This window comes from Agelaius phoeniceus, chromosome 8 (genome assembly GCF_051311805.1).
Source record: "Agelaius phoeniceus isolate bAgePho1 chromosome 8, bAgePho1.hap1, whole genome shotgun sequence".
NCBI classification, from domain to species: domain Eukaryota; kingdom Metazoa; phylum Chordata; class Aves; order Passeriformes; family Icteridae; genus Agelaius; species Agelaius phoeniceus.
In genome coordinates, this window is record NC_135272.1 from 17,949,063 (window position 1) to 17,961,644 (window position 12,582).

The window sequence follows — 12,582 nt, forward strand, 5'->3', positions numbered from 1 at the left end:
GACCTGCTTTTAAAGCTGGTTAACTTGTGAGGGACTTGTGTCTTTAGCCATCAATAGGGACACATTTTGAGAGGTAGAGTTTGGTTGGGGTTTTTTTGGTATAATAATTCTGCTTCTTGTAGTTACCAGTGTTTCAGTCTGCATGCAAAATTGCTGAGTTTCACTGACAGGAGTGTTCTTACTCCTTACCACAAGAGGAGTTCTAGTCCAATGTGAAATTGGAGAAGCCTTTGCAGAGTTTGTAGAGATCTTCCAAGTGACTCTTTGCAACTGTCGTTTTGTTGTGTTAAAAGAACTCATGCAAAAAAAAAAAAAAAAAGCTGCAGAAAATGTTTAAGAAAGCACATTAATTCTCAAATGAAACTTTGTAGAAATGCTTAGCAGCTGGTGTGCAATCTGAAAAAGGTTCTTTCTTTTATTAGAAACACAAAACGTTGGCATTCCCATTACTGCCAGAAAAGGTTATGCCAATATGAAGCAAAGAGAAGGAAGGAAAGAAGATTAACAAGTTTTCCAGCTTTCCATTTCTACATAATAATGTGACTTGAAGAAAAACAAAACTAATGTTCATTATATAAAGGGAAATAGCTTTTGCATTTTGGTTTGTCTAGTTCCAAAACAGATTGGAAGATTTTTGCTCTTGTGAGGGAGCTTATTTTTGTAGTTTGGAAAATTGATCTGTTAATTGAAGTCAAGTAGCTGAATGCTGGCCTTTTTAGGTTTGGGAGAGCAGGACACAACAAACAAACCAAAACCCCTGACCTTGAAGGTTCAAAGTTCAACTTCCATTTTAATAATTTGTGTGGTTCTGCTTTTGTGGTCATCCTGACCTGTTTGGTGGATAAACACCAGTAGAGCTTCATTGACCTCAACTTTGACACGTATGAAACTGTTACAAGATCTAAAATTTGGAATTGCAACAGGAAGCATGCCAGTAAAAACTGTGCCTTTTAAATTCTAAATATGCAGATGTATGTTTTATTTCATTTTCTAATTTCTTATTTTCTTTCTACTTTTCTTTCTTTGTGGCACAACTGATAAAAGCCAAAATGTAGTTTTTTACCTCAATTAAATAAATTCCCTGATCTTAATAGGTTATCTACACTTATCTGATTTTTGTGATATAAGTCTAGTTATGCCATTATAAAAATCATAGAGAGCATTTCTATGATGCTGCTTCCTATGACGTGGAAAACAGCTCCTTTTTTTGATTTTGTATCTAAATGAACAAAATGCAATATAGATAAAGCCATGTGTATCTTATATAGCCTAATTTTTCTCTGAGTTAATCAATCTCATTAGCCTTGTCACACAGTTACTTATGTTAGCTGATTACAAACCACCACAAACATGAAGAATGGAAACAGTTCCACTATACTTGGGGCTAAATTATATTTACGTAGGAAACTCCTTTGTTTTCCCTTTGTTTCCCTACACACAAAGACATCCAGCCTTGCAGCCTGGGGACCCTAAACATGCTGCACTGCAAGGGCTTGGGGAGAGAGAAGAGGATGGAGGAGGAGCTGTGAGCCTGACTGGCTTTCTTCCAGGGACACTGTGATCAGTAGTGGAGAGAAAGGAAGGGCATCCTACCTCTAGGGTTGTCAGGCTCTTTCTTTGTTTCAGATCAGGTAGGATTACTCACACTCCTGCTTAGTGTTATGTGGTCTCAGGACTCACAACAGAACCCCTAAGGTTCAATTTTATCTGCATTTATTGTGAAGATTTACTTGAATTGCTACCTCTATTTTAATTTTGTTGCAGACCAGTTTTTTAGTTGCAGCTACCTTCCACTCTATTGTCAATTACTTTGTAGTTAGATTTGGACCCAATCAGTTCAAATAGCAATGCCTTCACTTAGTCACTTAGATCCAATTTAGCTACCCAGAGAAGTGACTATGAACATTAATCACTTAACTAATCAGCACCTTTTCACAATGGCTGAGTAGAGATGGAAGATAGAATGTTCCTTCCTGAAGGCAGATGAGTTAGAATTTTTTGGCCAAGCAGGTAAAATCCTAACATTGCATTGTCTTCATTGGTTGCTCCGTTAAGTGAGATGGGATATGAAATTCTGTGACCTTTTAAAAATGGGCAATTACAGTTGCTGAGAAATTAGCACACATGAAATCTGTGTAGAATTGCATAACTGAAGTTGTATGAATGATTTAACATTGACACTACCACTGCCCTGCACATACATTTAGCACAGATTAAATTTACTGTAGATCTTCTAGTTTTTACAAATCTGCATGTTAATCTGAATGTCTTTTATATTATACCTTTAGTAGATAAAATGAAGTGTCAGGCTAAATAAAGCAGGAAAATATTTATTCTAAGCTGTTGATGACAGCATCAACAATGTATTAGGAGCCAGCCCCAGGAAGCACTGACTTCTGTCTCATCTACTTTAATGTGAATCTGAAATAAGCCATTTAAAGGTAAGGGATATGTTAATAGAGTTAAGTTAGTGTAAAATTGGCATGAAAATAGGATGAAGATATAATATGGAGTCATTGGTTCAGAACAAGATACAGACCCTGTTAAATGTAAAAATTCTCATGACTGATGCATGGCATCTACTTCCAGATGCAAGTTGCTCCTCTGATCCTTTTTAAACCATCCATTGGGCCATCCTTGTATTTTGTGTATCTTGAATATCCGTGTCAGGGAACTGAAAATATTTGGGTGCTAGAAATTCAAAAGAGCTGGTTTTGGGAGTTATTCCAGGAGTTCTGAAAGGTTGTTTAAACTTATCATGGTGTTCTTAGTATGGATAAAGGTATTTAGTCAACTATGCTTGGTAACTGCTCTATTTTCTTCTGCATGACATGGCATGGAAAAGTGTTAAATATTTCAGGTTGTGCTGGATGGATATAGAATATCACAAAATTGCCAAATGCATCTCAATATAGTATGACATGAATTATTAGGCTTTTAATGCAAGAAAGCACAAACTTCTGCATATCTAACTGCATCATCAGTGCTGTCTGATCCTGGCTATCTCAAAATGCCTCTAGATATATGCCTGGTCAAGTCACAGAAGTAAAATCCCCATTGCAAGGCACTGCCTTCCTGCAGGCCCCTCCTGCTGCAGAGGAGTCCCATGTACCTCCTCTGTACTTGTGCCTGGCTATAGGTTGTCCTCACCTCTGGCTCCTGGCCTGGGGGTTGCAGGGAGGCTGAGACTGTGTTTGTGTCCCCTGTAGCCCTGCAGGAAGGCTACATGTGGAATCCACTTTCTATACTTCACCTTCAAATAGCTCCTGTAGTTTCCCTGGAAGTGCAGCCCAAATTGAGATCTTAATAGAGCACCCATGTGCAGTTGTTAAGAGGGGAGGGCTATATATCCAGGCTTCTGTTTGACGTTTCTATAGCCTGATGTGAAATGTGCTACTTGCTGTAATTGGCTGATAAGTGGGGAAGATAGAAAGTGGTCTGGCTTGACTGCTACAAAACACTTCATGATTATGTTGCATAGCTCACCTCTTTGTTTCCTGTATCACTGCATCATGATTATGATTCTAATTAGTTTATTTTAATCACGATCAATACACCAAGGAGAAGCATCAGACAGCTAATATGATTTATTACTTATTCCAAGAGCATTTGTCTCAGATTTGGCATTTCTGCTATCTGTCTCCAGAATGCCCCTGCCTGCTTGACAGCAGCCTGTCAGCGCTGCTATGATTGCTCTATGCAGTGACTTTAACTGCCAGCTTTTCCTGCAGCCTTGGAGAGTGATCGATCAGCACTACAATCACAGCTACACAGAATATTTTAACACTTGCCTATGGCCCTGCCAATTATGAAAAGATGGAGTATCAATGCACGTTGCAATCTGGTGCTGTAGCACTTAAGCATCAAACAGAAGACAAAAAGTAAACAGTGGTGACCGCCTTTATGAATATCTTTCTCTTTTGAAGCTTTTTTTCTTATAACTGATGTTTTACACATAGCTCTGGAAGAAGATCAAGAGCTGTCTTTGTAACATTAAGTATTCTTGGAGGTACTGTTAGTACTGAAGTAGTGGTAAAGAAATGCAGTGATGCTCAAGTTTTTCATAAACTGTCTTTCAAACCTGTGAAGGCAAAGGTCAGGTGAGGTGGTGGGTTATTATTATTAATGAATATAGGAGCAAGGGGAGATATTAAGGTTTTCTTCAAAACATACAATATTTTACGGCTGAGTTTCAAGGCATCTTCTTTTCCTGAACCTCTAGTATGGGTGACTTGACCCTGGTTTTATTGATTAAACTTTTATTCTTCCCCAATGAATAATTTAAATTATGAGCTGTAGTCTGGCATGATTAGTAGGATCGTAGGAGAGATTTTAGACTAATACACTGTGTCACTGTGTGCTTCTCCTCCTGCATTGGATTCCTCTGCATCACTGCACTCTGGGCTGAAAACTTTACATGCAACTTTGTAACTTGATCACCAATTCTCTTCAGTGAGAGGCCTAATAACAGATTTTTACTCTTTGGTGCAGGAGGAGGGTTACAGAGCTTGTTTTGGTTCCCTGATTCTCCTGTCAGTCTCCAGCCTTGCTGGAGTTTCTAATCTGCTCCCATAGTTCAGCTCACCTAGCACAGGTGATTCAGCTGTGCTGCAGTAAAGCATCCCCTGATCTCTACTTTTCCCTGAATGCAACATGTGTCAGTCCTCTTGGGTGGGGAGAAATGCATAGCCCCCTATTTTCCTCAAACACTATTGCAATAAGTTGTGCTTTATCACAAGAAATTTTTGTATAGAGGGCGTAGGAAAACTCAATAACGTAAATTTGTAATTTCATAAAACTATGCAGCACAAAAGGCCAAGATTTGGACAGTGAAGAGTTATTTTAATGTTGCACATAATGGTCATTATACTCTCACTAATGTTTTCTATCCTCAGGTGCTCTTGCAGGTCCCACTGATATCCCAGAGCATTAGTGTGTGAGACCTGAAAACAAGTGTGGCTCAGTGTAGTGACTGCATGAGTATACTGTATACAAGAGATGTGCAGGTGGCACTGAAAAACAATCTCAGATTGTAAATGGTATTCAGAGAGATGACTTATAAAATGTTAAAGAAAAAAAAAGAATGAAAGCAACAACAGAAGAAAAAACACAAAGCACTTCCCTTCTACTAAGCCATAAACTGCAGCAAAACTTGGGAAAAGGGCCAAAAATAATTATACCAGTTCCCCAGGAAACAGGTATTCTTAATTACAGAGCTGTATTAGCTGGCTAATAATCCTCATGGTGAAGTTGTACACAGGAAATTGCCTGTTGCAGTTGCCAGGCTGCTGCTGCAATGTCTGTTGTACCCCTGCACCAAAGTGCACAGAGTCTCAATGCCTAGGGCTTTAGCTTTAATATTTTTCAGATTCTCTGCTGCTTGGCATTTAACTCTGAAACTTCATATTTATTATTAGTAGGTTCTCTTAAAGCATTTTTAGTGAAAATCATATCCCTTCCCTGCAGAGAATCAAGGACAACTGTTATGCAAAAAGCATAAACAATGCAAAGAGAAGGGGGCAAGACAGGGGGTTGAGATTTCATGACCTGGAGCTGTAATTGGACAATTGAAACCAATATGTAGATGAACCAAAACTTATAAAAGTGTAAAATCTTGTGACTGGGATCCATCTTGGATTCAACCTGGGTGTAGCCCTGGCCAGGCTCATGTGCTGCCAGGCTGTATCCCTTTAAGGCCTTTCAATAAATACCTATTTTGTCCATTCAGCTCTGTTCCAGATCAGCCTTTCTAGGCATTGGCCTCAATTTAAATGCTGTTGTTAAAATGCCCCATGGAGTCCTGAAAGCATCCAGGGCTGCACTCACAGCCTCTTTCCACGTCCCCTTTTATAAAGGGCCTTGGTGTGGCAGGGCTGGCCCCTGTTCTCAGGGCAGGGAGATCCCTGCGTGCTGCTCCCAGTCCCTGTGCAGATATGGAGCTGCCAGGGGTTACAGGGCAATGGAGCATGTTTCTGCAGGACATGGCAAGTGTGCACTCCATGGCACTCAGGCCATGGAGCAAGGAAAGGAGAGAGCACAGCCTGCTGCCTCAGGTGTGCTTGGTTTCCCAGCCACAAGCAGGAGAAATAATTTCTTGGGACCTGAGTGTTGTTAGTGCCATATCTTTTTCCTTTTCTTTATTTCAAATGATGGCTACATTGGGGTTGGTTATTTACATATGTATTACAGTCTCTGCCTTATTACAAATTCTGTATTTCTTAAACAGTTTATAGAATATGTCCTTTAAAAAAACTTTTGATTTTTTTTATTAGACTGTTCTAACATAATAGAAGTATATATTTAAAAAAAGTGTATATTTAATGAAAATATAGTACATTTTTCCTGCAAGCTGTTTAATGTACAGGCATATTTCACCCACTAGAACTTGTCACTTTCCATATGGATTCAGTTTTAACTCAGTCTTAAACCGCATTTTGTAAAATATTTTTTGGCATTTTTAAAATTAGTTGTTATGAAATAAAATCTGCCATAGCAGCAAACTCATTTCAAAGGATGGCTATGAGGGTAATCCAAATCTTAAAATGTTAGAATTGATCTGAAGATGGCATCAGACAATATGCTTCAATGAAGTCTTTCCTGGAAAGATGAAATCTTTTAAAGAGAAATTGTAGCATACTAAAGTTAAGGTAGGACAGTCCTACCTCTGTACATCTATAATTTTGGAGCCTAGAAAAACCAAAGGAATGGCATTTTCATGTCTGCTCACCTTCATATCACCTACAGGATCAGAGTATTCCATTTGCAGGGTTGTTACTTGAGAACGGATTTCAGAGAATGACACGCATCCATATGTTCATCAAATTGTTGGTCTAATATAAAATCAAATGTGATCTCAGAGGCTTTTATTTGTATTCATTGGAGGATTAGATACCCTTGCCAGGTATTCTAGTGTGTGTATGTGGGGAAGGGGATTATCCATTCAGTGGGTCACAATCCCAGCTGATGCTGGGCATTGGAAGTGCAGCACTGAGGAGCTCCAAGGTTGTGGTTTTCCAGGAGTGTTCTTCTGGCCACGTTGTTGCTGCTGATCCTTCAAAGAATGTTTAGCAGTGCCTGTCAGCTCAGTCTTTCTACAAGTTGCTGTTTGCAATACTAAGGTCTTATCTTAAATCTTTGCTGATGTCTCAGGTTGAGTGGTTTAAAACTTTCTGACAATCATTATCCTTCAGTAATTTTCATAGAAGAGTCTCCAAGCTAAATTTCAGAACAGGTTAATCCCACATCTCTGTTGTGCTGGATAAGTTTTACACAGCTCTGAACTTGTAACAATACACATTTTAATGTATTTTCCTATGCCTTGGCAAACCTATAGGACAATTTATTAGCCATCTAGGGAAATAGCAGGAGAAGTTCTTTCATTTGGCACCTGGAGGCTGTGAATTGGGGTTCAGTTATTCCAATGATCTGCAGTCACTGAGAAAATATTTAAAGAATAGAAAATAAAGTACCATGCAAAGATAAAAATGTGATTTATGGATTGAATTGTAACTTGTGATATTAGTTGTTATGTATATATAGATTTTTTTAAAAATCTTTTGTGCTATAATGGGCAATAAGTGCATTTGTACGTTGAAACTGTAAAAAAAGAAATTGATCTCTTCTTAAAATGATTTGCTAGTATTTTAATATATCTGCATTCATTTAGGCTATAGAAAAGAGAAATTCTGTGCTGCTCTGAATTTATTTTAGTATATGAAGCTGAAGATCCTAATGCAGCTCTCAAATGCAAGATGTTGGAAGATTTTACAAGGAGCAACATGGAATTGGACTTAAAATTATAACTTCATCTCTAATTAACTCTTTTTTCCTATATATTTGATAATTTGAATGCAAAACAAAAAATGCTTGGATTATAGAAATGAAATTCCAATTAAGGCAGTTAAATTTAAATGATGAGTGTTAATAACTAAAATGTGCTTATTTTTAAGGAGGAAATTGTTTCTGGTGTAATGCTTAGATATATTTATGGTAAAGACTGCACTTCCTAATTAGAATGCTCAATGGTAAAAACTGAGCAATGCCTGTGGGTTCCTGTTGTGCCTGGAGACTTGTACCCCTTTCACTGAACAGGTGAAGTTCTGCTGGTGTCATCTGAGTTTAATAATCCTTCACTTTAGACAATGTTAATTTGCATTAATTTCTCTGCCTTTTTCCTTCATGTTAGTCACTTCCTGCAAGGAACAAGTAAAGTTTTCATGGATTTTGAGGTAGAAATTACAAATTTGCATTGTTCTGCATTTGAAGTGTAATTTTGTATTACTGTTATACATTTTGTGGGGTTTTCTTAGTATGAATTCTATTCAGAAAAGTTGTGGATCAAATGCAAAGTTTGTTTCACCTGAAATCTGTCACCTAAGATTGTTTTCAGTCATCCTCAAATAGTAAATTAAAGGTCTGGAATTAGTTTGGGCATTCTTGCTGGTTTTGTTTCATGGAATACTGGCCTTTTGTCTTGGCCTAGTTGGCTAGTTTTTTTTTCTTTCCCCTGTAAAATAATAGAAAAGAATAACAGAATAATTCTTGTGTGAATAATTATTGTATTTAGATAGAAATATTCTCTGATGTAGTTTTTAGAATCAAGGATTTTTAACATTTTTAAAAGTCTAGCTTTTTAAATTAAAAAGTCAGGATGTATTGACTCATATCTTAATAATAAAACTTTTTTTTAATATAATAGGAAGGGAGAAAAGATCTATCAATATTGTACCACTTTTTTGGCCATATGTGTATGGAAAGTGATTGCATCAGAAGTCAATCTGATTAAGTAATGAAAATAAAGTGGGGGGAGGGATCTGGATTTATTGTTTCACTATAACAATTTAATTTCCCAAGCTACTAAAAGGTGGGGGGGTGGGCCTGGGTTCTAATTAACTTTCTAATTTCTGTCCATGATAACTTGGCACTTGAGTCTGAGGAAGGGATCCATGTTAATGCATTGCTGGGGTGAGTGACTGAAACCCTTCTCCACGTTCCCACCTGTTTGCCACGGCCCCTGCAGGCCTCCAGAAGACTGGCACGAGTTAGTGAGTCTCAGTTGAGTGCACAGGAGACTGTAGACTTTAATTTCCTTGTAGGGCATAATTCATTTGGGAAAAGCCTTTAAGGGATTATTCTTGTGGGAGTTTTCTGGCCAAATGGTTTCAGCAGGCTAGAGGCTTTTGCAAAACTGACGATGCCCTTTGGGAATGTTTCAGCATTGTTTGTATCATGGCTTGAGAAATAAAGAGGACAAGCATAAGGGGAGACAGTGACTTCAGAGCCTTCTTCTGTGACTGTTAAACCTTCTGTGAACATTTCAGGAAGATTTGGACCCCCAATCACAGAGTATCCCCTTCAAGGGCAATTGTGCAAATTCACTTTATCATCTGAGAAATTAGTTGCTAGGTCTGGTTCCCATGAGCTGTGCAATCCTACTGCATGAGACTCCTTTCTCTTTGCCTTACTTCCCTTCCTGTAAAATCCAAATAGGAACAGCCTATATATATAAGATCAGTAAGGAAAGTTTCATATAAGGTCAATAAGGAAAGCTCTCACTCCTTAAATTAAGATTTGTAGTGCTCTAATAAAGGACAAGCCATTGTAATGTGCTGATATTTAAGTAAATGTAAAGAATATCATTAGAGGAAAGCAGTGAATATAGCATTTCAGAGTCAAGGATAAGCATCATCAAAATAGGAAACTGTGATTTGAGATTAGCGCACTTGGAAGTCACGATCAATTTTTGTGGTCCTCTCTGTTGTTCTGTCTAAATATTTCTAAAGGGAAGGGAATTATGAACTTAAGTATTTTTGAGTGTGTACCATAAAGATAATGAAGAGGCCCATGGCAGGGATTGTTTTCTTGGCCAATTATGTGACAAAATGTTAATAATATGCTCCAGAAATCTCAGTAATATAGTTCCTTGTTTTCTGTGTTGCTTAGGTATTGGTGGAACTTTCTAAATATTAGCATATTTCCTGTCACACAGGGCTGAGTATTGTCTTTGGAAGAAAGAAAAGCTCTTATCTTTTCAAAAGGATAAGCAGATTCATGTTTATCCAAATTCAGGATGTAGATGTTTTCTGTAATTAGATTTAAAGTGCTCTCTTACCGAATGATTTTTTAGCTGCAAATGCCCACAGGGCATTGTGCCTGAGTGGTATCATCTATCATATCACTTCTATGGAGCAAGGAAGACAGACCCACAAACATCTCTGGAGCCAGACGTGACTGTGGCCCCATGGTTTTCGAACCATCTTTAGCTGGTAGATAATTTTGATAACTGCTACTAATAATAACTTTGGTAGGGTAATAGTCCTAAAATCAAATCTGAACAGAGTTCTTCCTTTCCACAGTTACAAGTAAGAAAAATACTGAATGCATTACTAAATTCAAATGTTTTATTACCTTCAGTTGTATCCTCACAGTGGGGTAAATCAAATTTCATTACTATTCAGAAATCTATGTGTAAGCTGCATATGAACAAAGTGGTTTGCAATCATTCTCTTTATGGTAAGAGAGGGACACAGATCATTTGTATTCATGTTATCTGGACCATTTCCAGGGTTTTCCTCAAAGCAGTAGCAAGGAGTGTGCCTGCTGCCTGTTGTGTAAAGCTCTAATATGCTTTCTTATGGTCACTTGTTTTGATTGAAGAGGAATTGCTAGAGCTGAGAGGACAAAATGAATGCTATTACAGGGAGTGTTATAGGCACAGAGAAAAGAACAAAACTTAGTGAGCCCTCAGGACGTGAGGGCTGCCTATTGCCTCTGCAGAGTGCAGTGAGCATCCATGAGAGCCATTTATAAATGTGTGCCTGTGTGGGACTCTGGTGGCACCCTCTGATGATGGGTTAATTGAACAGTGTCAGCCAGGGCACTCCTGGCCCTAGAAAGAGACTGACAGGATGACGGCAGCAGTCACTACTTCATTACTCAGAAACAAAATCAGAGATTCTTCATTTTAAAGGCAGGAGCTGCCAAGCAGTTTAAGAGCAAATGGTTTAATGTGTGGGGGTGGATGAGGTGAGGAGTTTCACTTAACCCTGTGGCAGCATTCCACTCTTGATCTGTCTGTGGCATCTGAGCAGACAGGCCAGTCCTACTGTTTTAACTCTGGTCTTTGATTCTCACCAGCCAAATCTATTTTAATTGTTTAACTAATTTCATTTCCCTCAAGTAAGTCTGTTTTGCCTATGACAGTAATTGGCAAGATATTCCCCTGTCTTTATCCTCACCCACAAGGTTTTTCATCTCATTTTCTCCCTGTCCTGCTGAGAAGGGGGAGTGATAGAGAGATTGGGTGGCCATGTGGCAGCTAGAGAAGGTCAACAGTCCATCCTATACATTGGGGCTGCCTCAGTCATACCAGTGCTGCTATTCCATGTTCCATTTTCTCAAATCCTTTACCAAGATCTGGGTGTAAGCATAAGAGGGTAACAAATAGAACTGGCAGCTGCTTTACTGCTTGAAAATTCTGCTTTCTTCAGTGGTCATCTTATAAATGGGATTTATTTCCAGTGTTGGCTGTGTTTTTTTTCCCTAGTCTTTGCAACCCTGTCCCCCACACCATCCACTAGAAAAAAGAAAGAAAAAAATGTTGAGAAGTGTCACTGCTTTGTTCTATAGGATGATTTGAGATGTGTGTCTCTGTTTTCACTTGTAGATTGAGTTCACTCACTAAGGAGTATTTTCCATAGTTAGTGCTTCTCTGAGGAGGATTGTTGTCTAAAAAAGTAAGAATCACACATACTCCAAGGTTCATAAGTAAATTTTACCCTCTCACACACACCCCTGAATTAGTGCCTTTTAGATATAACTCAGTGTTTCTCCCTTTACAGGTATTTAATCTCTTTGGTGACAACTGCTGGTCCTCTACAGGACATTTCCAGCGAGCTGTAGATGCTGGGAAGTGCAGGTAAGGGGAGAAACATCCTGTCAGGTCTGGAATGGGTACTGCCACACCTGACACCTGGGTGCTCAGCCCCTCTATCTCAGATGTACCTGTACCCATGAGGGAAAAATGTCTCCCTGATCCTCTTTGTCACAGAAGCAGGTTTGGCTGTGAGGAAAGGTCCCAACAACAGGCTGGGATACAGGGAACAGGGCATGGGCAGCAGCCCACAGCCCCCCTGAATGCCAGCCAGGTGCAGACTGTCCCTACCCAGCCTGTCAGGGATCCCAGTTGTGTCTCTGTGCCCCTTTGAACCACTGTCAACTTTTATTGTGTGTAAGCACAATAACTGGAAGAGAGGTCATAGTATCCTTTAACATTTTTAATGAAAGAGAGCACTGGATGCACAGACTGTAGTCATGGCAGTAGATTTGGCACTGATGTCAATATAAGCAAAAGTATGACAAAGGACAAAATGTCTCAAATTTGTGATTTTAATTGTTCAATGAAATAAACTGTAAGACATTTTCAGAAGCAGTGTTCCATAATCCCAGTAAATAAATGGAAGGTCAGATTTCAAGACATGCTTCATCCTCTGCAAGTATTTTACATGTTTTACTACTTATTTCACTGTTTTCATACATGCTAAATTCTTCTGAAAATACAGTTTAAATCGTCTGTGGAGCATC

At 38.7% G+C, this 12,582-nt stretch overlaps 1 long non-coding RNA gene across 1 annotated transcript in view; it reads left to right on the plus strand.

Moving 5' to 3' along the window:
* Positions 1–12,582, plus strand: part of LOC143694639 (uncharacterized) — a 296,382-nt gene that overhangs the window by 234,336 nt on the left and 49,464 nt on the right. Inside the window, exon 21 of the long non-coding RNA XR_013183243.1 lies at positions 11,841–11,917. This is a non-coding gene — a long non-coding RNA (uncharacterized LOC143694639). The remainder of the gene's footprint in view (positions 1–11,840; positions 11,918–12,582) is intronic.